Source organism: Armigeres subalbatus, chromosome 1 (assembly GCF_024139115.2).
Source record: "Armigeres subalbatus isolate Guangzhou_Male chromosome 1, GZ_Asu_2, whole genome shotgun sequence".
NCBI lineage: Eukaryota > Metazoa > Arthropoda > Insecta > Diptera > Culicidae > Armigeres > Armigeres subalbatus.
The window spans coordinates 265,173,904-265,196,893 of record NC_085139.1 but is presented as its reverse complement, the minus strand read 5'-3'; the positions used below and the strand labels follow the sequence as shown (position 1 = coordinate 265,196,893).

Below are 22,990 nucleotides of genomic sequence, written 5' to 3'. Positions count from 1 at the left end.
TGAGGAATAAAAAGAAAGAAGTGAAAAGTAAGACGAAAGAGGAGTGAAGCAAGATTGAAAAAGGAAGAAAAAGAAGGAAAAAGGAGAAAGGAAGCAGGAAAAATGACGAAGGAAAAAGAAAGAAGTGAGAAGAAGGATCAAAGGTGAAAGAAGAAGAAAGGAGAAAGAAGAAAAAAAGAAGAAGAAAGATAGAAGAAAAAAGGGAGAAGGAAGAAAGAAGAAAAAAGGAAGAAGGAATAAGGAAAAAGATACATGAAACAAAGAAGAAGGAAGAAAGAAGAAAAAAGGGAGAAGGAAGAAAGAAGAAAAAGGGAACAAGGAATAAGATAAATGAAACAAAGAAGAAGGAATAAGGAAGAACAAAGAAAACAAAAGAAATAAAAAGGAATAAGGAAGAATGACACAGGAAATGAAGAAGAAAAAGATGTATGAAGGAAGAAGAAAGGAGAAGGAATAATATGAAAAGAGAAAAGTGAGAAAGAGGGAAATGAGAAATGAAAAGAAAGAAGTGAAAAGTAAGAAAAAAGAGGAGTGAAGCAAGAAGGGAAAAGGAAGAAGCAAGGAGGAAGAAGTAAGAAGGAAAAAGGAAAAAGGTAGAATGAAGAGGAAAGAGAGAAAAAGTAATTAGGAAGAAAAAAAAGGAAGAAGGTAGAAGAATGATTAAGGATGAGAGAAGTAGAAAGAAGAAATATGAAAGAAATGAAAAGGAAGAAGGAAGAAGGACAAAGAAAAAAGAAACGAAGATGAAGGAGTAAGGAAGAAGGAACAAGGATAAAGGAATAAGGGAGAAAATAGAAGAAATAAGGGAGAAAAAAACAAAAAAAAGAGAAAGGAATAATGACACAGGAAATAAAGAAGAAAAAAAATAGATGAAAGAATAAGAAAGGAGAAGGAATGAAGAAGGTAAAAAAGAAGAAGGATGACTAAAGAAAGAAAAAGGAAGAAGAAAGAAGGAATAATGAAGGAAGAAGAAGCAAGCAGAACAAGAGAGCCGGAAGAAAAAATAAAGATGAATAAAGAAGGAAGAAGAAAGCAGAAGGATAAAGAAGAAAAGGGATTTAGGAAAAAATTAAAAGAGAAGTGAAACATGAGAAGAGAAAAGTGAGAAAAAAGGAAGTGAGAAATGTAGAGAAAGAAGTGAAAATGTGAGAAAAAGAGGGGTGAAACAAGAAAGGAAAAGGAAGAGGAAGAAAGAAAAGGAGAGAAGGAAGAGGGAAGAAGGAAAAAGTAAGAATAAAGAGGAAAGAAGGAAAAAGTAATAAGGGAGAAGAAAAAAAAGAAGAAGGATCAAGGATGAAGGAAGAAAAAAGAAGAAATATGAAAGAAAAAAAGGAAGAAGGAAGAAAGAAGAAGGCAGAAGGAAAAAAAAAGAAACGAAGAAGAAAGAATAAGGAAGAAGGCACAAGGATAAAGGAAGAAGGGAGAAAACAGAAGAAAGAAGAAAGAAAAAAGAAAGAAATAATGACACAGGAAATAAAGAAGAAAAAATATGGATGAAAGATTAAGAAAGAAGAAGGATAAATAAAGAAAAAAAAGGAAAGAAAATGCAGAAGAAAAAAGAAAGAAGAATAAAGAAGGAGAAGAAAGAAAGAAGAAGGCAGAAGGATAAAGAGGAAAAGTGGAAGAAACAATTAAGAATAGGGATTAAGGAAAAATTTAAAATGAGAAGAGAAAGGATGAGAGAAGAAGAAAGAAGAAATATGAAAGAAGAGAAAAGGAAGAAGAGAGAAAGAAGAAAGAATAAGAAAGAAGGAAAATGAAACAAAGAAGAAGAAATAAGGAAGAAGGAACAAAGATAAAAGAAGAAGGAAGAAAACAGAAGAAAGAAGAAAGGAAAAAGAAAGAAAAAGGAAGTAGGAAGAATGACACAGGAAATAAAGAAGAAAAAGATGGATAACGGAAGAAGAAAGGAGACTGAACAAAAAAAAAGTGCAGAAAAAGGATGGAAGAATGAAGAAAGAAGAAGCAAGCAGAAATAAGGAAGTCTGAAGAAAAAAGAAAGAAGAATAATAAAGGAAGAAGAAAGAAATAAGAAACAATTAAGAAAGGGTACAAAGGAAAAATTTAAAATGAGAAGAGAAAATAAAGAAGTAAAAAAGTAAAGAAGTGAAAAAGTAAAGGAGAAGGAAGGAGGAAAAATTGAAAAGGAAGAAGTGAAAAGTAAAAAGTTGGAAGTGAGAGGAGAGATATAAAAAATTAGAAGAGAGAAGTGAGAAACGAGGAGTACGTAGTAAGAAAAGTGAACTGAGAAACGAGAAGTGAGAAGTGAAATATGAGAAGAGAAAAGTGAGAGAAAGAAGTGAAAAATAAAAAGTAAGAAGAAGAGAGATGAAGCAAGGAATGGTGGTAGGTCATCTGGCATAAAGTCGTTTGGCATAACGCCGTTTGGCATAACGCCGTTTGGCATAAGGCCGTTTGACATAAAGGTCGTTTGGCATAATGTCGTTTGGCATAAGGCCGTTTGGCATAATGGCCGTTTGGCATAATGGTCATTTGGCATAATAGTTGTGTAATCATCAATTTCGAAGCTTATGCATAATATGTTCAATTATTTATAATGATTGTCACCTTAACATTATAAAAGAGATGTTCTAAATTGATTTTTTCGACTCAAAGTTCAGATTCTATCAAATCAATGCTTGAAGGTACTTTATTTAGACTTATTATTATCTGTCTATTTCACTTAAAATCTTTTTACCTCTGGGTCAGCAGCAAGATCGTCGTTGACTAAAACAAACTACAATATACGGAAAGTCAAATAGCAAAATTGTAAGTGCAATAAAAAGCAAATTAAGTTATTTCTGCATGACATATATTCATCTCTTTAAAAGCATACTTTGTTGTTCATAAGTCTGTATGCTTCTTTTTGTCAAGTAATGCATTTTTTAGGCATAACACAAGGGAGATTATGTATGGTTCCTATTCTCAATGTATGCAATATTCAGTTCTAGGAAAGGGAAGATATAGCTCCTCTTCCAAAGGATGCATTTTCGCGAAGGCAAAGGGAGATTTTATTCATTTGTCCAATTAAGGCATTTGCTCGGTTTAAGGCAAAAAAGGATACGATCCCTTATTTCAAAGGATGCATCTTCCCGACAGTTACATCAGAGAAGATATGGTTCCATTTTTTAAAGGATGCATTTGCCCGGTAGATTGCGAAATACGATATGATTCCTTCTTCCAAGTCCGGGCATTTGCTCGGTTTAATGCGGGGGAAGATATGATCGCTTCTTTCAGCGGATGGCAGAAGGTCCAGAGAAGGTAAAAGATGATATGGGTTTTCTTTCAATTCAAGCATTTACTCGGTTAGAGGCAAGGGAAGATGAGATTCCTTCACTCAGAGGATTCATTTGCTCGGCAAAAGGTAAAAGACGACATAGTTCCTTTATGCAAGGCGTGTGCTCGGTTTAAGGAAAGGAATATATGAATGTTCATTCAGAAAATGCATTCGCCCGGCAGTTTGTCGGTTTAATGTGTACAGAGATGATAATGCCTTGTTTAGATGAATGCATTTGCCCAATATAAGGCGAACAGAGTTAACACCTCTATGATTGCGTTTGCAAGGTATAACGAAATTATTCCTGCCATGCCATAAGAGGAACAAGCATATTCGAAGAACAGAAGAAATTTTCTCATTCTATGGTCTGGTCGTCATGCCCTTCTTGTCACAGTAAGGTTTATCTCCGGCAAATTTCAGAAGTAACTTTTTATACCCCTTTACTCTGCACATGTTCGCGAGCCGGCTCAAGCCCAGTCGACGTGGGCTGAAATTTTCTCGTAATTCTCACCTCAACTTAAACAATCTTCAAAGGTAGCACATGATATGTAATGGGAGTTTTTGGACCAATAACTAATCGTTCTATATTGTTTTCAAACAGTTCGAGTTCGATGAAACGAATCGCGAGTCCAAAACGGTGAACCTTGTAAAAGGATCAAAAAATAAGTAAGGATCCACAATAAAAATTCTCGTAAAAAAATTGTAATTTACTCAACTGGAGTCGCCTGCTATTGAATAAGTCGTAAAACAAGTAATAATCATTCACATGAATTATAATTAAATTTCTATTAATTAATTTTTTTTTCACTGAAATAAACTATTAACTTGAAATCAGGACTACTGGTGGTACTGGCTCATTCAGGGTAGTGACCCACTCGGGGTGATGGGTGATGACATTCATTCGGGTAATGACGTTCGTGGTAGTGGTCTTTGGGGTATTGGCGTTATGGGTAATGGATATATGGGTAATGTCATAGAGTCGAAATGGTTCCTTCTTTCAATTCAGGAATTTGCTTGGCTTAAGACACGGGAAGATATTTCCCTTCTTTCAAAAGGTGCATTTGCCTGGCAGACGGCAAAAGACGATATGAGTTCTTCCTTTATTTCAGGCATTTGCTCGGCTTAAAGAAACGGAAATAATTATCCCTTCTTTTAAAGGAGGCATTTGCCCAGCAGCAGCCAAAGAGAATATGACTCTTTCTTTCAATTCAAGAATTTGACACGCTCGGTTCAATGCAAGGGGAAATATGATCCTTTCTTAGAAACCGTTAATAGAGAAATAATAAAAGGGAGAAATGGACAAGTTTTCTTGCTTGCCCTTACATGAAAGACAAAACAAGCCACAAATGTCAAGTTAATTTAATACTGATCTATCTTGCTGGTAGGTGCGTCAACATTTCAAATGGTCCTGTTTTGACAGGTTCTTTATTCTTAACTTGTCACGTCGTACAATTCCGTTCCCAATTATCGTGTATTGCCCATATGAAGGAAACCACGTAACTGAATGGCTCAACAAATCTTACTTATCCATTACACAACTCAAATAACAATTATGCCAAATGACCTTATGCCAAATGACCATTATGCCAAACGGCCTTATGCCAAACGGCCATTATGCCAAATGACTTTATGCCAAACGACATTATGCCAAACGGCATTATGCCAAATGACTTTATGCCAAACGGGGTACAATCGCAAGGAATAGGTAGAAGAAGAAGCAAAAAGGAGGACGGAAGCAGGAAAAGGAAGAAGGAAGAAAGAAGAAGCAAGGAGGAAGAAGTTGGAAGGAAGAGGGAAGAAGGAAAGAGGAAAGAAAGAAGAATTAATAAGGAAGAAGAAAAAAAGAATAAGGTAGAACGATCAGGGATGACGGAAGAAGAAAGAAGAAATATGAAAGAAGAGAAAAGGAAGAAGGAAGAAAGAAGAAAGAATAAAGAAGAAGGAAAAAGAAACAAAGAAGGAGAAATAAGGAAGAAGGCACTAAGATAAAATAAAAAGGAAGAAAACAGAAGAAAGGAAAAAGAAAGAAAAAGGAAGAAGGAAGAATGACACAGGAAATAAAGAAGAAAAAAGATGGATAACGGAAGAAGAAAGGAGAAAGAAGAAAAAAGAAATTGCAGAAAAAGGATGGAAGAATGAAGAAAGAAGAAGCAAGCAGAAATAAGGAAGTCTGAAGAAAAAAGAAAGAAGAATAAAGAAGAAAGAAAGAAGAAACAATTAAGAAAGGGTACAAAGGAAAAATTTAAAATGAGAAGAGAAAATAAAGAAGTAAAAAAGTAAAGAAGAAGGAAGGAGGGAAAATTAAAAAGGAAGAAGGAAGGAAAAATATGCAAAAATTAAAAATTATGAAAAGCGCTTGAAGAAGCAAGGAAAAAAGATGAAAAAATAAATTAGACGAAGGAAGGAAGATAGATAAAAGAAGTAAGTCGGCCTAATGGGATTGGGATTGGGATTGGGATTGGGATTGGGATTGGGATTGGGATTGGGATTGGGATTGGGATTGGGATTCGGATTGGGATTAAGAATGGGATTGGGATTGGGATTGGGATTGGGGTTGGGATTGGGATTGGGATTGGGATTTTGATTGGGATTGGGATTGGGATTGGGATACGGTAGATTTTTATTATTTAGCCCTCCTATATCATATTACAATTTATGATTTGCTCTGATATAAATGGCAATTTTTTTTAAACACGCGAATATGATTATCATTTTCGAACTTTTTAAGCATCAAATATTACCTTCCAAAAAATATTAAATCGTTAATTAACATTGTATTTCCGAACTGAATTATGCACAAAGTTCCGGTCGTTAATTCCAAGTGAATCGACTGCTGTTGCGGTGGTCCATTATTTGAAATGAAAGTGTAAATATTTAACCATTTAATTATCCTGGCGTCCGTTCGCAAAACGTCGCAATCCCAGGAACAAGGGGGAAAAGGCTCTCTCTCTCCATTCCATTATTTCCGACAACGAACATCTGAGCAATCGGACAACGCAATAATGTTAATAAACTCGGCAGCGGCACATTGCCTATGCGTAAAGCGACCATCCGCCGGGGAGCCATTCAGCAGAACCCATTCATGTGCGCGTTGTAGTCTCGGTGAGCATATTTATCCATTTGTCGTTGCCGATGTTGATGATGGCAATATGCTTCCATTTTATTGTCCCGGGCCGATAAAGTGTCCAAGCGTAAATGCAATACGATATCGCATCGCTCCGACTGGCCTGCAATTATAATGATTTCGATCGTGAAATACGAAAGCGCTCACAATACGGTCGGTCGGTGCCGTCCGCAACGGCACCGGATTCCCATTCGCATATATAAATGTGCATAAACAATTAGGTTCAATTTTATGAATTTAATTACGCCGTTCCCGCGCAAATGTGGCATCCGGGATTATCGCACCCCGGTGGGCAATACTGCATGTTCCGCGGTTCGTTGTGCCAATTCAAAAAAGAACTATAACGGAAACTTCTATATTTGTATATCGCTGTTAGTTTCACTCCTCTAATTGGGCACGATATATTTTCTGTTTGTTCGAGATTTCTGATCAAAGAAAAATAATGATTTCTGAAGAATCTTGATCTGAATTTCTGTGATAATGCCTTTCTTCAAACTTGTAGAAATCGTTTACAAGGTTGCCCACACATCCTAATGAAAATTCCACAGAAACTGCTTATGTTTAAGTTTCTTCAATGTTGCTTTTCAGATATTCATAAAATAACTCTTCTAAAATACAAACAGGAATAATTCTTCAGAATTTTCTAACGTAGAATATATTAAGAAACCAGGTAGAAACGAGTCAGCCTCGGTCTGAAAATCTCTAACAAAGACAATTAAAAGAAATCAACTAAGAACTAAGAAATCTTTTACAGGATTTATGAAAAGTCTTAGACACGATGGTTCTTGAATAGATTGACTGACACATCCTAAATAGAATTTATGAGTTCTGGAAAGAATGTTTATGAAATCCTGATCAAGATTCCTGTTAAATCGTGAATAGAAAATCCGAAGGTTTTTATAAATTGCTGAACAAAATTCCTGTAGAAAAGGATATGAGAAGGATTTCTGAGATTTCCTTAACGAAATTCCTGAAGATTCGAACCAAATTAATGATAGTTCTTGAATTGTATTGTATTCTTCCACTTCCTAGTACCAACAGCGATGAAGATGAGACGTTGCTGTAAACATTTGCTTCTGTACCCTGTCCTCCTTCCCATCCCGTCGAAGAGGTTTTCTTATTTTATTTCAGAAATTCTGCGTGTTTCTGGGTGGTGAGGATGTGCGATATTAAACCACCCGGAAACATCCCTGGATCAGAAATAATCGTTGCTGCTGCTACAGCTGACCAGCTGTTTGTTGGTCCAAGGCAAGGGAAACTAGTTGGATTTTCGCACTACTTTCGCTGTAAACGACCATACCTACCTATGTTGATCATCAAGAACGATTACCTTCGGCTGGCGTATAATATGAGTAGCAGATAGCAAAAGCCGAGAGTAGATACCTGCGACTGTGAGAACCATCGAGATGGATTGGAGATGCTGCGGACCAGAGAGGGAGATTTGCGCTACATGTCCATCGGTCAACAGATGACCAGCGTTAGAGAAAGTTAGTTGGTTTTGGTGCCCGTCGAGGACGGATGGACTCCCATCGGGAACTATTATTCATTGTTTAGTGTTAAGTTCTTGTTTACCATTAAAAGTTAAGTTGTAAAAATAAAGTAGTTTGTTCTAACTGTGGTAGTTTAATGTAAATCGGAGTGTTGTGTGTTCAAATTAAGAAATCTACCGAACAAGAATTGCCGTCGTTCCCCAAAGGTCAGGAAACAGCTGCTCGGACCCCAACCCGTTGGAAGTCAGCAGGAAAGAATCCCACTAGCCGATATCGAAGGAGGTAAGCTGACTCCCCAACATTTGGTCCTTCGAACCGGATCAGAAATGAAAAATGAGAAGGCTTCCGGACCTCTTGAAAGGAGGCTTCCGGGCCTCTTAAAAGGAGGCTTCCGAGCCTCTTGAAAGGAGGCTTCCGAGCCTCTTGAAAGGAGGCTTCCGAGCCTCTTGAAAGGAGGCTTCCGAGCCTCTTGAAAGGAGGCTTCCGAGCCTCTTGAAAGGAGGCTTCCGAGCCTCTTGAAAGGAGGCTTCCGAGCCTCTTGAAAGGAGGCTTCTGAGCTCTTGAAAGGAGGCTTCCAGGCCTCTTGAAAGGAGGCTTCTGAGCCTCTTGAAAGGAGGCTTCTGAGCCTCTTGAAAGGAGGCTTCTGAGCCTCTTGAAAGGAGGCCTGAGCCTCTTGAAAGGAGGCCTGAGTCTTGAAAGGAGGCTTCCTGAGCCTCTTGAAAGGAGGCTTCTGAGCCTCTTGAAAGGAGGCTCTGAGCCTCTTGAAAGAAGGCTTCTGAGCCTCTTGAAAGGAGGCTTCCTGAGCCTCTTGAAAGGAGGCTTCCTGGAGCCTCTTGAAAGGAGGCTCTGAGCTCTTGGAAAGGAGGCTCTGAGCTCTTGAAAGGAGGCTTCTGAGCCTCTTGAAAGGAGGCTCTGAGCCTCTTGAAAGGAGGCTTCTGAGCTCTCTCTTGAAAAGGAGGCTTCTGAGCCTCTTGAAAGGAGGCTTGAGCCTCTTGAAAGGAGGCTTCTGAGCTCTTGAAAGGAGGCTCTGAGCCTCTTGAAAGGAGGCTTCTGAGCTCTTGAAAGGAGGCTTCTGAGCCTCTTCTTGAAAGGAGGCTTCCAGGCCTCTTGAAAGGAGGCTTCTGAGCCTCTTGAAAGGAGGCTTCCTGAGCCTCTTGAAAGGAGGCCTTGAGCCTTCTTGAAAGGAGGCTTCCGCGCTCTTTGAAAGGAGGCTTCCGAGCCTCTTGAAAGGAGGCTTCCGAGCCTCTTGAAAGGAGGCTTCCGAGCCTCTTGAAAGGAGGCTTCCGAGCCTCTTGAAAGGAGGCTTCCAGGCCTCTTGAAAGGAGGCTTCCAGGCCTCTTGAAAGGAGGCTTCCAGGCCTCTTGAAAGGAGGCTTCCAGGCCTCTTGAAATGAGGCTTCCAGGCCTCTTGAAAGGAGGCTTCCAGGCCTCTTGAAAGGAGGCTTCCAGGCCAGCGTTTCAGTGGGAGAAAGTTAGTTGGTTTTGGTGCCCGTCAAGGACGGATGGACTCCCATCGGTAACTATTATTCATTGTTTAGTGTTAAGTTCTCATTTACCATTAAAAGTTAAGTTGTAAAAATAAAGTATTTTGTTCTAACTGTGGTAGTTTAATGTAAATCGGAGTGTTGTGTGTTCAAATTAAGAAATCTACCGAACAAGAATTGCCGTCGTTCCCCAAAGGTCAGGAAACAGCTGCTCGGACCCCAACCCGTTGGAAGTCAGCAGGAAAGAATCCCACTAGCCGATATCGAAGGAGGTAAGCTGACTCCCCAACATTTGGTCCTTCGAACCGGATCAGAAATGAAAAATGAGAAGGCTTCCGGACCTCTTGAAAGCAGGCTTCCGGGCCTCTTGAAAGGAGGCTTCCAGGCCTCTTAAAAGGAGGCTTCCGAGCCTCTTGAAAGGAGGCTTCCGAGCCTCTTGAAAGGAGGCTTCCGAGCCTCTTGAAAGGAGGCTTCCGAGCCTCTTGAAAGGAGGCTTCCGAGCCTCTTGAAAGGAGGCTTCCGAGCCTCTTGAAAGGAGGCTTCCGAGCATCTTGAAAGGAGGCTTCTGAGCTCTTGAAAGGAGGCTTCCTGAGCCTCTTGAAAGGAGGCTTCTGAGCCTCTTGAAAGGAGGCTTCTGAGCCTCTTGAAAGGAGGCTTCTGAGCCTCTGAAAGGAGGCTTCGAGCTCTTGAAAGGAGGCTTCTGAGCCTTGAAAGGAGGCTTCTGAGCCTCTTGAAAGGAGGCTCTGAGCTCTCTTGAAAGGAGGCTTCTGAGCCTCTTGAAAGGAGGCTTCTGAGCCTCTTGAAAGGAGGCTTCTGAGCTCTTGAAAGGAGGCTTGAGCTCTTGAAAGGAGGCTACTGAGCTCTCTTGAAAGGAGGCTTGAGCCTCTCTTGAAAGGAGGCTTCTGGAGCCTCTTGAAAGGAGGCTTCTGAGCCTCTTGAAAGGAGGCTCTGAGCCTCTTGAAAGGAGGCTTCTGAGCTCTTGAAAGGAGGCTCTGAGCCTCTTGAAAGGAGGCTTCTGAGCCTCTTGAAAGGAGGCTTCCGAGCCTCTTGAAAGGAGGCCTGAGCCTCTTGAAAGGAGGCTTCTGAGCCTCTTGAAAGGAGGCTTCTGAGCCTCTTGAAAGGAGGCCTGAGCCTCTTGAAAGCAGGCTTCCGGGCCTCTTGAAAGGAGGCTTCCAGGCTCTTTAAAAGGAGGCTTCCTGAGCCTCTTGAAAGGAGGCCTGAGCTCTTGAAAGGAGGCTTCCTGAGCCTCTTGAAAGGAGGCCTGGAGCCTCTTGAAAGGAGGCCTGAGCCTCTTGAAAGGAGGCCTGGAGCGTCTTGAAAGGAGGCTCTGGAGCTCTTGAAAGGAGGCTTCTGAGCCTTGAAAGGAGGCTTCTGAGCCTCTTGAAAGGAGGCTTCTGAGCCTCTTGAAAGGAGGCTCTGAGCTCTTCTTGAAAGGAGGCCTGAGCTCTTGAAAGGAGGCTCTGAGCCTCTTGAAAGGAGGCTCTGGAGCTCTTGAAAGGAGGCTTGAGCTCTTGAAAGGAGGCTTCTGAGCCTCTTGAAAGGAGGCTTCTGAGCCTCTTGAAAGGAGGCTCTGAGCTCTTGAAAGGAGGCTCTGAGCTCTTGAAAGGAGGCTTCTGAGCCTTCTTGAAAGGAGGCTGGAGCTCTCTTGAAAGGAGGCTTCTGAGCCTCTTGAAAGGAGGCTTGAGCCTCTTGAAAGGAGGCTTCCTGAGCTCTTGAAAGGAGGCTTCTGAGCCTCTTGAAAGGAGGCTTCCTGAGCTCTCTTGAAAGGAGGCTCTGAGCCTCTGGAAAGGAGGCTTCTGAGCCTCTTGAAAGGAGGCTCTGAGCCTCTTGAAAGGAGGCTTCTGAGCCTCTTGAAAGGAGGCTTCCTGAGCCTCTTGAAAGGAGGCTTCCGAGCCTCTTGAAAGGAGGCTTGAGCCTCTTGAAAGGAGGCTCTGAGCTCTTGAAAGGAGGCTTTGAGCCTCTTGAAAGGAGGCTCTGAGCCTCTTGAAAGGAGGCTTCCTGAGCCTCTTGAAAGGAGGCTCTGGAGCCTCTTGAAAGGAGGCTTGAGCTCTTGAAAGGAGGCTTCTGAGCCTCTTGAAAGGAGGCTTCCTGAGCCTCTTGAAAGGAGGCTTCTGAGCCTCTTGAAAGGAGGCTCTGAGCCTCTTGAAAGGAGGCTCTGAGCCTCTTGAAAGGAGGCTTTGAGCCTCTTGAAAGGAGGCTCTGAGCCTCTTGAAAGGAGGCTTCTGAGCCTCTTGAAAGGAGGCTTCTGGAGCCTTGAAAGGAGGCTTCTGAGCCTCTTGGAAAGGAGGCTTCTGAGCCTCTTGAAAGGAGGCCTGAGCCTCTTGAAAGGAGGCTTGAGCTCTTGAAAGGAGGCTTCTGAGCCTCTTGAAAGGAGGCTTCTGAGCCTCTTGAAAGGAGGCTTCTGAGCCTCTTGAAAGGAGGCTTCTGAGCCTCTTGAAAGGAGGCTTCTGAGCCTCTTGAAAGGAGGCTCTGAGCCTCTTGAAAGGAGGCTTCTGAGCCTCTTGAAAGGAGGCTTCCTGGAGCTCTTGAAAGGAGGCTCTGAGCCTCTTGGAAAGGAGGCTTCTGAGCCTCTTGAAAGGAGGCTTCTGAGCTCTTGAAAGGAGGCTTCTGAGCCTCTTGAAAGGAGGCTCTGAGCCTCTTGAAAGGAGGCTTGAGCCTCTTGAAAGGAGGCTTCTGAGCCTCTTGAAAGGAGGCTTCTGAGCCTCTTGAAAGGAGGCTTCTGAGCCTCTTGAAAGGAGGCTCTGAGCTCTTGAAAGGAGGCTTCTGAGCCTCTTGAAAGGAGGCCTGGAGCCTCTTGAAAGGAGGCTTCCAGCCTCTTGAAAGGAGGCTTGAGCTCTTGAAAGGAGGCTTCCTGAGCTCTCTTGAAAGGAGGCTTCTGAGCCTCTTGAAAGGAGGCTCTGAGCCTCTTGAAAGGAGGCTCTGAGCCTCTTGAAAGGAGGCTTCCTGAGCCTCTTGAAAGGAGGCTTGAGCCTCTGAAAGGAGGCTTCTGAGCCTCTTGAAAGGAGGCTTCCTGAGCTCTTGAAAGGAGGCTTCCTGAGCTCTTGAAAGGAGGCTTCTGAGCTCTTGAAAGGAGGCTTCCTGAGCCTCTTGAAAGGAGGCTCTGAGCCTCTTGAAAGGAGGCTTGAGCTCTTGAAAGGAGGCTTCTGAGCCTCTTGAAAGGAGGCTTCTGAGCCTCTTGAAAGGAGGCTTGAGCCTCTTGAAAGGAGGCTTCCTGAGCCTCTTGAAAGGAGGCTTCTGAGCCTCTTGAAAGGAGCCTTCCGAGCCTCTTGAAAGGAGGCTTCTGAGCCTCTTGAAAGGAGGCTCTGAGCCTCTTGAAAGGGAGGCTTCTGAGCCTCTTGAAAGGAGGCTTCCTGAGCCTCTTGAAAGGAGGCTTCTGAGCCTCTTGAAAGGAGGCTTCCTGAGCCTCTTGAAAGGAGGCTTCTGAGGCCTCTTGAAAGGAGGCTTCTGAGCCTCTTGAAAGGAGGCTCTGGAGCTCTTGAAAGGAGGCTTCTGAGCCTCTTGAAAGGAGGCTTCCTGAGCTCTCTGAAAGGAGGCTTCTGAGCTCTTGAAAGGAGGCTTCTGAGCCTCTTGAAAGGAGGCTCTGAGCTCTTGAAAGGAGGCTTCCAGGCCTCTTGGAAAGGAGGCTCTGAGCCTCTTGAAAGGAGGCTTCTGAGCCTCTTGAAAGGAGGCTTCCAGGCCTCTTGAAAGGAGGCTTCCAGGCCTCTTGAAAGGAGGCTTCCAGGCCTCTTGAAAGGAGGCTTCCAGGCCTCTTGAAAGGAGGCTTCCAGGCCTCTTGAAAGGAGGCTTCCAGGCCTCTTGAAAGGAGGCTTCCAGGCCTCTTGAAAGGAGGCTTCCAGGCCTCTTGAAAGGAGGCTTCCAGGCCTCTTGAAAGGAGGCTTCCAGGCCTCTTGAAAGGAGGCTTCCAGGCCTCTTGAAAGGAGGCTTCCAGGCCTCTTGAAAGGAGGCTTCCAGGCTCTTGAAAGGAGGCTTCCAGGCCTCTTGAAAGGAGGCTTCCAGGCCTCTTGAAAGGAGGCTTCCAGGGCCTCTTGAAAGGAGGCTTCCAGGCCTCTTGAAAGGAGGCTTCCAGGCCTCTTGAAAGGAGGCTTCCAGGCCTCTTGAAAGGAGGCTTCCAGGCCTCTTGAAAGGAGGCTTCCAGGCCTCTTGAAAGGAGGCTTCCAGGCCTCTTGAAAGGAGGCTTCCAGGCCTCTTGAAAGGAGGCTTCCAGGCCTCTTGAAAGGAGGCTTCCAGGGCCTCTTGAAAGGAGGCTTCCAGGCCTCTTGAAAGGAGGCTTCCAGGCCTCTTGAAAGGAGGCTTCCAGGCCTCTTGAAAGGAGGCTTCCAGGCCTCTTGAAAGGAGGCTTCCAGGCTCTTGAAAGGAGGCTTCCAGGCCTCTTGAAAGGAGGCTTCCAGGCCTCTTGAAAGGAGGCTTCCAGGCCTCTTGAAAGGAGGCTTCCAGGCCTCTTGAAAGGAGGCTTCCAGGCCTCTTGAAAGGAGGCTTCCAGGCCTCTTGAAAGGAGGCTTCCAGGCCTCTTGAAAGGAGGCTTCCAGGCCTCTTGAAAGGAGGCTTCCAGGCCTCTTGAAAGGAGGCTTCCAGGCCTCTTGAAAGGAGGCTTCCAGGCCTCTTGAAAGGAGGCTTCCAGGCCTCTTGAAAGGAGGCTTCCAGGCCTCTTGAAAGGAGGCTTCCAGGCCTCTTGAAAGGAGGCTTCCAGGCCTCTTGAAAGGAGGCTTCCAGGCCTCTTGAAAGGAGGCTTCCAGGCCTCTTGAAAGGAGGCTTCCAGGCCTCTTGAAAGGAGGCTTCCAGGCTCTTGAAAGGAGGCTTCCAGGCCTCTTGAAAGGAGGCTTCCAGGCCTCTTGAAAGGAGGCTTCCAGGCCTCTTGAAAGGAGGCTTCCAGGCCTCTTGAAAGGAGGCTTCCAGGCCTCTTGAAAGGAGGCTTCCAGGCCTCTTGAAAGGAGGCCTGAGCCTCTTGAAAGGAGGCTTCTGAGCCTCTTGAAAGGAGCCTGAGCCTCTTGAAAGGAGGCTCTGAGCCTCTTGAAAGGAGGCTTCTGAGCCTCTTGAAAGGAGGCTTCTGAGCCTCTTGAAAGGAGGCTCTGAGCCTCTTGAAAGGGAGGCTTCCTGAGCCTCTTGAAAGGAGGCTTCCGAGCCTCTTGAAAGGAGGCTTCCGAGCCTCTTGAAAGGAGGCTTCCGAGCCTCTTGAAAGGAGGCTTCCGAGCCTCTTGAAAGGAGGCTTCCAGGCCTCTTGAAAGGAGGCTTCCAGGCCTCTTGAAAGGAGGCTTCCAGGCCTCTTGAAAGGAGGCTTCCAGGCCTCTTGAAAGGATGCTTCCAGGCCTCTTGAAAGGAGGCTTCCAGGCCTCTTGAAAGGAGGCTTCCAGGCCTCTTGAAAGGAGGCTTCCAGGCCTCTTGAAAGGAGGCTTCCAGGCCTCTTGGAAGGAGGCTTCCAGGCCTCTTGAAAGGAGGCTTCCAGGCCTCTTGAAAGGAGGCTTCCAGGCCTCTTGAAAGGAGGCTTCCAGGCCTCTTGAAAGGAGGCTTCCAGGCCTCTTGAAAAGAGGCTTCCAGGCCTCTTGAAAGGAGGCTTCCAGGCCTCTTGAAAGGAGGCTTCCAGGCCTCTTGAAAGGAGGCTTCCAGGCCTCTTTAAAGGAGGCTTCCAGGCCTCTTGAAAGGAGGCTTCCAGGCCTCTTGAAAGGAGGCTTCCAGGCCTCTTGAAAGGAGGCTTCCAGGCCTCTTGAAAGGAGGCTTCCAGGCCTCTTGAAAGGAGGCTTCCAGGCCTCTTGAAAGGAGGCTTCCAGGCCTCTTGAAAGGAGGCTTCCAGGCTCTTGAAAGGAGGCTTCCAGGCCTCTTGAAAGGAGGCTTCCAGGCCTCTTGAAAGGAGGCTTCCAGGCCTCTTGAAAGGAGGCTTCCAGGCCTCTTGAAAGGAGGCTTCCAGGCCTCTTGAAAGGAGGCTTCCAGGCCTCTTGAAAGGAGGCTTCCAGGCCTCTTGAAAGGAGGCTTCCAGGCCTCTTGAAAGGAGGCTTCCAGGCCTCTTGAAAGGAGGCTTCCAGGCCTCTTGAAAGGAGGCTTCCAGGCCTCTTGAAAGGAGGCTTCCAGGCCTCTTGAAAGGAGGCTTCCAGGCCTCTTGAAAGGAGGCTTCCAGGCTTCTTGAAAGGAGGCTTCCAGGCCTCTTGAAAGGAGGCTTCCAGGCCTCTTGAAAGGAGGCTTCCAGGCCTCTTGAAAGGAGGCTTCCAGGCCTCTTGGAAAGGAGGCTTCCAGGCCTCTTGAAAGGAGGCTTCCAGGCCTCTTGAAAGGAGGCTTCCAGGCCTCTTGAAAGGAGGCTTCCAGGCCTCTTGAAAGGAGGCTTCCAGGCCTCTTGGAAGGAGGCTTCCAGGCCTCTTGAAAGGAGGCTTCCAGGCCTCTTGAAAGGAGGCTTCCAGGCCTCTTGAAAGGAGGCTTCCAGGCCTCTTGAAAGGAGGCTTCCAGGCCTCTTGAAAGGAGGCTTCCAGGCCTCTTGAAAGGAGGCTTCCAGGCCTCTTGAAAGGAGGCTTCCAGGCCTCTTGAAAGGAGGCTTCCAGGCCTCTTGAAAGGAGGCTTCCAGGCCTCTTGAAAGGAGGCTTCCAGGCCTCTTGAAAGGAGGCTTCCAGGCCTCTTGAAAGGAGGCTTCCAGGCCTCTTGAAAGGACGCTACCAGGCCTCATGAAAGGAGGCTTCCAGGCCTCTTGAAAGGAGGCTTCCATGCCTCTTGAAAGGAGGCTTCCAGGCCTCTTGAAAGGAGGCTTCCAGGCCTCTTGAAAGGAGGCTTCCAGGCCTCTTGAAAGGAGGCTTCCAGGCCTCTTGAAAGGAGGCTTATTCAGTCATAATGCGAATAAATTTATTGCATCGTCTCCTTCCGACACGTGCTTGGGATTCTACTACCGACGGCAGGTTTGTGCAGTTGCCAAACGATTATGTTTTCGCTTTGAATAAAGTTCATCTCGGAGCCGATTTAATTTTCATACACCAACAAGAAAAAACTAAAGTTAGAACTTCGCGGGAAAATTTTATTTTGTTCCGACGACATCCAAATCATGGCAAACGCCCCACATTGATGAATAAATTGCTGTAGCATCCACCAGCCGACAGCCGATGTTTGGACCGGCACTAATACTATGATTCCGCTACCGATGCCAAACAATTATGCTTGATTCTATGAAGAAAGTTTGTCTAAAATCAACTTTCTCAAACACTGAAGCAACGTTCACAATTAAGTCCACAGCAAGAAAAGTGGTTAAGTGCTAGACTAACATCATATAACCGATCTCAGAATCACGACACAAAATTTCACTGAAGAATTTTCCAGTTCCTAGCGGTTGCACTTATGAAACATTATTTCAACTTTACCTTCCTCCCAAACATAATGGTGGTTCTGAAAAGAACCGATTTATTGCCACTTATGTGCCTCACTAATGCTACGTTTTGGCAGGGCAAGTGAATTGAACAACTCAGTTGAATTCAATTGACTTGCCAAAAGTTGAACATGTTCAACTTTCTTTTCGTTCAAGTGAATTGAATTAAGGTGTTTACACTTTCAATTCGCGTTCGATTCAAGCGACTTGCTCAATTCACTTGCCTTGTCTAAAAGTAGCATAACAGCAACTACTAGACTGCACGACGGCCAACCGATGATTCGGCTCTACGCACGCCGTTGATTGCCAGATCCGCCAAAAATGCTGTTTGGAACACGGATGTAAATGATGCCACGACCACCGAGCCGTTGTCGCTGGGACCGCTTCTGGACGCCCTGGTCCGCTCTCCGTGAATTCCAGAATGAAAATGACGCGCGCATGCGAAACACAGGGAAAACGAAGCCGTACGCCAAAAGGTTCGTACCCTACTGCAATCTGATGTCCGTGTTGGGGATACATGAACGAAATTGATTATTTCTGAATTTTAACCAGGTTTGGAAAGAAAAAGCATTTTTAATAATTTTACGTTGATAATCAACAGTATCAACAGAATGGGCAAATTGCTGGAGAGTTGTCTAATCGATTGATAAGTAAATCTCGAAAATCCATTAAAAGATAAAGCCGCTATTAGCGTTTGAAATCTCACCTAATTTCGTGACGGTCTCGAATTTGGAAATTTCCGTTTTTCACCCTGTATCCAAATCTTCCCCTTAGACGTAGTTTACGTTAAAAAAAATACAAAGAATACGCCAAGGAAATATTGAAGAATATCCCAATGACCATCCCAAGAATTTGCCAAAGAAATTCCGAAAAAGTTGCCGAGCAACTTCCGTAGAATTTAGAATGAAACTTTGGAAAAAAAAAATGTGACCGATAAATCTCGAATAAAATAATAACACACCGAGGAAGTTTTGGAGAATTCAGCGAGGAGTTTTTGAAGAACTTGCCGAGGATTGTTCAAAGAATTTCTTGACTTTTGCGGCCAAATAACTAGTTCTACCCAGCGGAGTTTGAAGATCCCATCGGACATGTATGATATGATTTTTTTTCTCGTCACAGAACAATGGATATGATTGATTGGTGTTTGGAAGTCATTTCGGTCGTTAGATGCGTGATCCTCCACAGTTTGCCGATGTCACCGGTCGCGTATAGTGTGGAGTGCGCGATTGATCGCGTTCCTGTTCGATACGCAGATACTAGACGGCTATGATAGGCGGCCTATCACTTATCAGGATAAATCCAGATCCAACGATGCTTACCAACTGACTGATAATCCTTCCTGTGGTTTTTGTGGAGTGGCAAAGGAAAACACGGTGTTAAAAATAGCAAAAACCACCAACTAATATTCGTTCCCTCTTACTAACTGACTACAAGAATGTGGTCGGCGCGTTATTGATCATTTGAATATTAAAGTTAATGTAACTTGCAAACTGAGAATGTTTGAACAATTCCAGTCAATCATTCAGTTGATTCTTTGTGCAGTTTGTGCAATGGCTTTCGGTCGAATGACTACCGGCCAAACAACCCTTTCCCATCGTCAATAGAAGGAAAGATGTACGAAATTGAGGATTCCGAGATTGGCTAGAAATCCAAATTCGTGCAAAATCCTGAACAGGATTTCTGAAAATTTTTGAACATAATCTTTGAGAAATTATGAACTTAATTATATTGAGAAGGATTTCTCAGGAGTTCATAAGCTGGATAAGAAATCGTCCTCTCAATTTTTTGAAATCCCAATAAAGATCTTGAATTGATATTTGTAGAAATTATGTTTTGGACTTTCAAGAAAATCAGAATAAGATTCTTGAAAAATGTCATGTAACAGAACATTTCATAAATCTTAAATAGAATATCTCAAATATCCGCAACATCTTCATAATCTTGTGATATGTAGTTGACAATTAGTTGTGGTTATGAAGCAGTACCGATTAATCATAAATCATTAATTGTTATAAAAAAGACTATTTCCGGATTAGGAACATTAAGTGACCTTTGATGCGTTGTCCCTTCCTATAGTAACAAACATGTTTCATGATCCCATCCCAGGGGTCGTTTTACATTGAGATGAATATAAAATCACAATTAGGAGCCATAAAATAATTTAATGTGTGTTCCGAGCACTTGATTCTACCTAAATGAACTCAAACGACTCCAGACAATTTCCATTATAGTTTAAATCATGCAAGACACCGAAGAGCATTGAAACCCTTGCTTCACTTGCCCGACAAGCGATTACTAACATTCCATCAGCCCACAAAGACACCACTTCTCCCAGGCGGGTTTTCTTCCCCGTGCAAATGCAATTTATCATCTCTATCAACCGGCTCTGGTCCGTGTCGGAACAGAGGCACAAGCGACGCCGTTTCAACTCAATCTGATCCTCAATGCAACCCATCCACAGCCGGAATGGCACGAGCGGTCCTTCTGATAACGGTGCTGGCTTCAACGCCGAGAACAAGAGCCTCTTCCGCTCGGTTTGATACGAACAATGTGAGCTTCATCCCTCCAGCATCATCAGCCAACGCACGCCATCAGGCGACCACGAGAAACGGATCGTAATGAATTTTCGCCGCATTCTGGGCCAAGCCACAAGCCGTGCCCATCGTTTACCGAGTACTTTCCCATTGGAAGATTCGATTTCAAGTTACGATTCTCTATTGAAGACCGCTAAAAATAGTCCCCTCCGGAAAATAGTTTCGATTGAGTTTAATTTGTATCTACGTTGGGCGCCATTATTGTAACCAAACACCAAACAGCTCCACAATGTAGACACAGTTTCTTGAATTCCACTTCGCTACACAAATCCAGCGAAATCGAATTACCATTATTTGCCCGAAACCATCTTGCTAATGAGAACGGAAAGTTAATTGTTTTCCCGGAAGGAGAATTTGCTCGAAAGTTATACAAGCGCTGGCACTCCCGTGCGATGACAATGACGGCGATACCCAGCCTAGCAGACAGCCAGCGTGCGTAAAACGTCGAGGCAGCGTCGTCGGTCGCTGGCAACGTCAACATCGACGACACTAATGCGTTGAAATGTTTATTTACATCCCGGTGCGACGGAGTGGCTCGTCTTTCGAAAACTCGATAAGCTGATGATGCAGAAGGTTTTGCCTCCTATCGCAACATCAGTTGTGCGCACTTTGAAGTACACCACAACAAAGATGATGGGGGGATAGAAGGCCTCTAATTGTTTTGCTTCCGGTTGGCCTATTTCGCAGAATTAATTAGAAGGACTTTCGGCAAAGTTTTCGTACACGGTTAGAAGTTTGAGCACAATGCATACCATTGTTGTGCGATCAATGAGTTGCGGTCGGAACAGTTCTATACCTACGATGGCATTGTTTCGAATTCGTTTTGATTCATTCGACTACATTTGGGATGAAGCAAAAGGACTTTTCAAAAGTTATCACCGCCGCTGCCTACGAAGATGATCAACAGCCCTGTAAAAAAACGTTACGATCTTGTTGATGAAAAATGATCTGAATGCTAAGTAAAGCAGTGTAAGAGCACGAAAAAGCAACAAACCTGAAATAAAACTTTTGATGTTTTCTGCAATACCTGTTAGATTTTCTATGGAAATTATGTTTGCAACTCTTCAACAAAATATTAGTAGAGGGTTTATTTGAATTATCAAATGCTTTCTAAGAATAAAATAATTTATGCAAAATATTTTGTTTTAGTAAATATTCATATTCCACAGAATCCGTACCCCATTAGATAGCAGAAATGGCAAAGCGGAAAATTCTGGCTCTTCGTTAACAAGTTCTCTTAAATTCAAAACGAACCCAATTTCAAGGACACACATCATACTGAATCACATTTTCTCTTCCCAAACCATCTGAACATGGGAACCAGCACAATTCCCACGCTTTCGTGCTTCGATTGCTTCCTCCTTTCCTCCCGGCCCAAACCATTTATTCCGTAGTTTCCACCCCAGAAGGGGTGCATTTTCTCTTTCCAGCACCAGCCAGCAGCCGTGGTCGTTCCTACCCGTCTATGCCAGTGTTCGGGTTCCGATTCATAGATCCAAGATTGCTGCTTGCTGGGGATGCTGATGCTGGTAGCAATCGATCCGTGTCTAACCCCAAATAGCAATCTCGCACCATTTGTCTTCTTTTCGCCAGTTTTTGGAGCGAGCGGTAGGTTGGGACGATTTCGTTACATGTTCGGTGTTCGGCAGCATCGCTCCTCCAGGACGAGAATGCTATGCTGGTCAATGTTCACCTAATTGAAAACTATGGTAATCCGCTTAGTGATTTGTATGAATCACAATCTCTGCTGCTGGTGGGGTGCAACCGTTGGGACGGGTTTGGTGGAAAGTGAGAAAATCCATTTATCACATGAGTATGATAATATGTAGAAGGGATTCCAATGTTGCCAGGAACTGCTACCAGGATTGTTATCGAACCCTAGCTTTAAGTGATTGAACCGACTTTTCATGCTTTCATTGAAGTATTTGTCCTTTCATTGAACAGTAGTATCATTTTGTTATCCTTCGAAAATGTTTTTACTCCGTTTTTCATCATTCTCAAATTGAAGTCGAGAAAGATTTTGATTCTTCAGATTAGCCAAGAGGCCAAATAAGTTTGTTGGTTTGCAGACGTATTCCAAAGATCTAAAGATTTAAAAATCATGAAATTTTATAAATCTAAAATACTAAATATGTTGGAACAGACTCCGAACAACATCTTAAGAATTTGAAAAACAAAACCATCCGATATATTTTTTTATATAGAGTACAATGCCCAATAGCCCTTAGTAGCGGAATTTGCTCTTTCTGTCAAAAGGAGTACAAATTTTCAACATATTAAACCTGCTCGATATCCAATAACAAGCTCTGCAGCTCCTCTTCACGATACATACAGAAAACACTCAAATACACGACGTTATTCGTTGGAATTAACATTTTGAAGTCTGACTGAACCCGCCCTATACTGCCGCTAACCGCAAGACGAGCACATCTGTATATGGACTTGCGATTAGCGGCAGTATAGTAGATCCCCTGGGGGTCCATAATAGAAAATTGCTTCCCTATAGTCGACACTTCATTTGATTTTCATGTTCCGTTTCAGGACGTTCTTCTTTCCAAAATATTCCTATAATGGACACTCTCGTGTTTATTTTTTTATGGAATTGTGAGAAATAATCAAATTTTACTTCCCATAGCCGGTAAGGGTCGTTTGGTCGAATGCCAGTGGGCCGAACAAACCATTAGACCGAAACCCATCTGGCCGAAAGGGTCGTTTAGCCGAAACGATCATTCGGCTGAAATGGTCATTAGGCCGAAAGGCTCATTTGGCCGAAAAGGTCATTTGGCCGAAAGGGTCATTTGGCCAAAAAGGTCATTTGGCCAAAAGGGTCATTTGGCCGGAAGGGTTATTTGGCCGAAAGGGTCATTTAGCTGAATAGGGCATTTGCCGAATAGGTCATTTGAAAAGTGAGAAATTAGGAAGGAGAGAGAGACGTCTCACTCTTCATTGTCCTCTTTTCACTGTAAAAAGTGAAAATTGCAAAATGAGTAGTGAGACGTTTCACTAGCCATTTCGCACTACTCACTTTTCACAGTGAAAAGTGAGAAATGAGGAGTGAGAAGTGAGACGTCTCACTACTCACTTCGTGCTCCTCTTTTTTTACAGTGAGAAGTGAGAAATAAAGAGTGAGAAGTGAGACATTGAAATCGGTTCAGGGGTTCAGAAGCTACACTCATATCTCCAAATGTATTTATCGCAGTTTTCATAGCAAAATGTCATATTGCTTTGCTGAAGAAACTTTTTTCTACCACGCATGTGGAAAAAGTTAAATTTTCAAGTATTTCAATAGTAAGCAGTATATAAAAATAGTATCCACTGAAATGGGAAAGCGCCGTTTGGCCGAATACCGTTCGGCCGAATGCACTTTTTTCGCGCTTTTTACTTTTTATAGTGAGAAGTGAGAAATTAGGAGTGACTAGTGAGACGTCTCACTTCTCAATCCTTATTTCTCACTTTTCAAATGATTTATTCTGCCAAATGTCCTATTCGGCCAAATGACCCTTTCGGGAAAATGACCCTTTCAGCCAAATGACCCTTTCGGCCAAATGATCCTTTCGGCCAAATGACTTTCGGCCGGATGGGTTTCGGCCTAATGGTTTGTTTGGCCTAGTGGCATACCGCGAGAAACTTTTTTCGCAAGCTGTCATAATAGAGAACTGATTCGGGATGTTATACCCCATGATAAATGTCTT

The 22,990-nt window shown here is 43.8% G+C and overlaps 1 protein-coding gene across 1 annotated transcript in view; it reads left to right on the top strand.

Moving 5' to 3' along the window:
* The window catches only part of LOC134207309 (mucin-2), a 630,356-nt gene that overhangs the window by 425,283 nt on the left and 182,083 nt on the right, over positions 1-22,990 (top strand). The window lies entirely within an intron of this gene.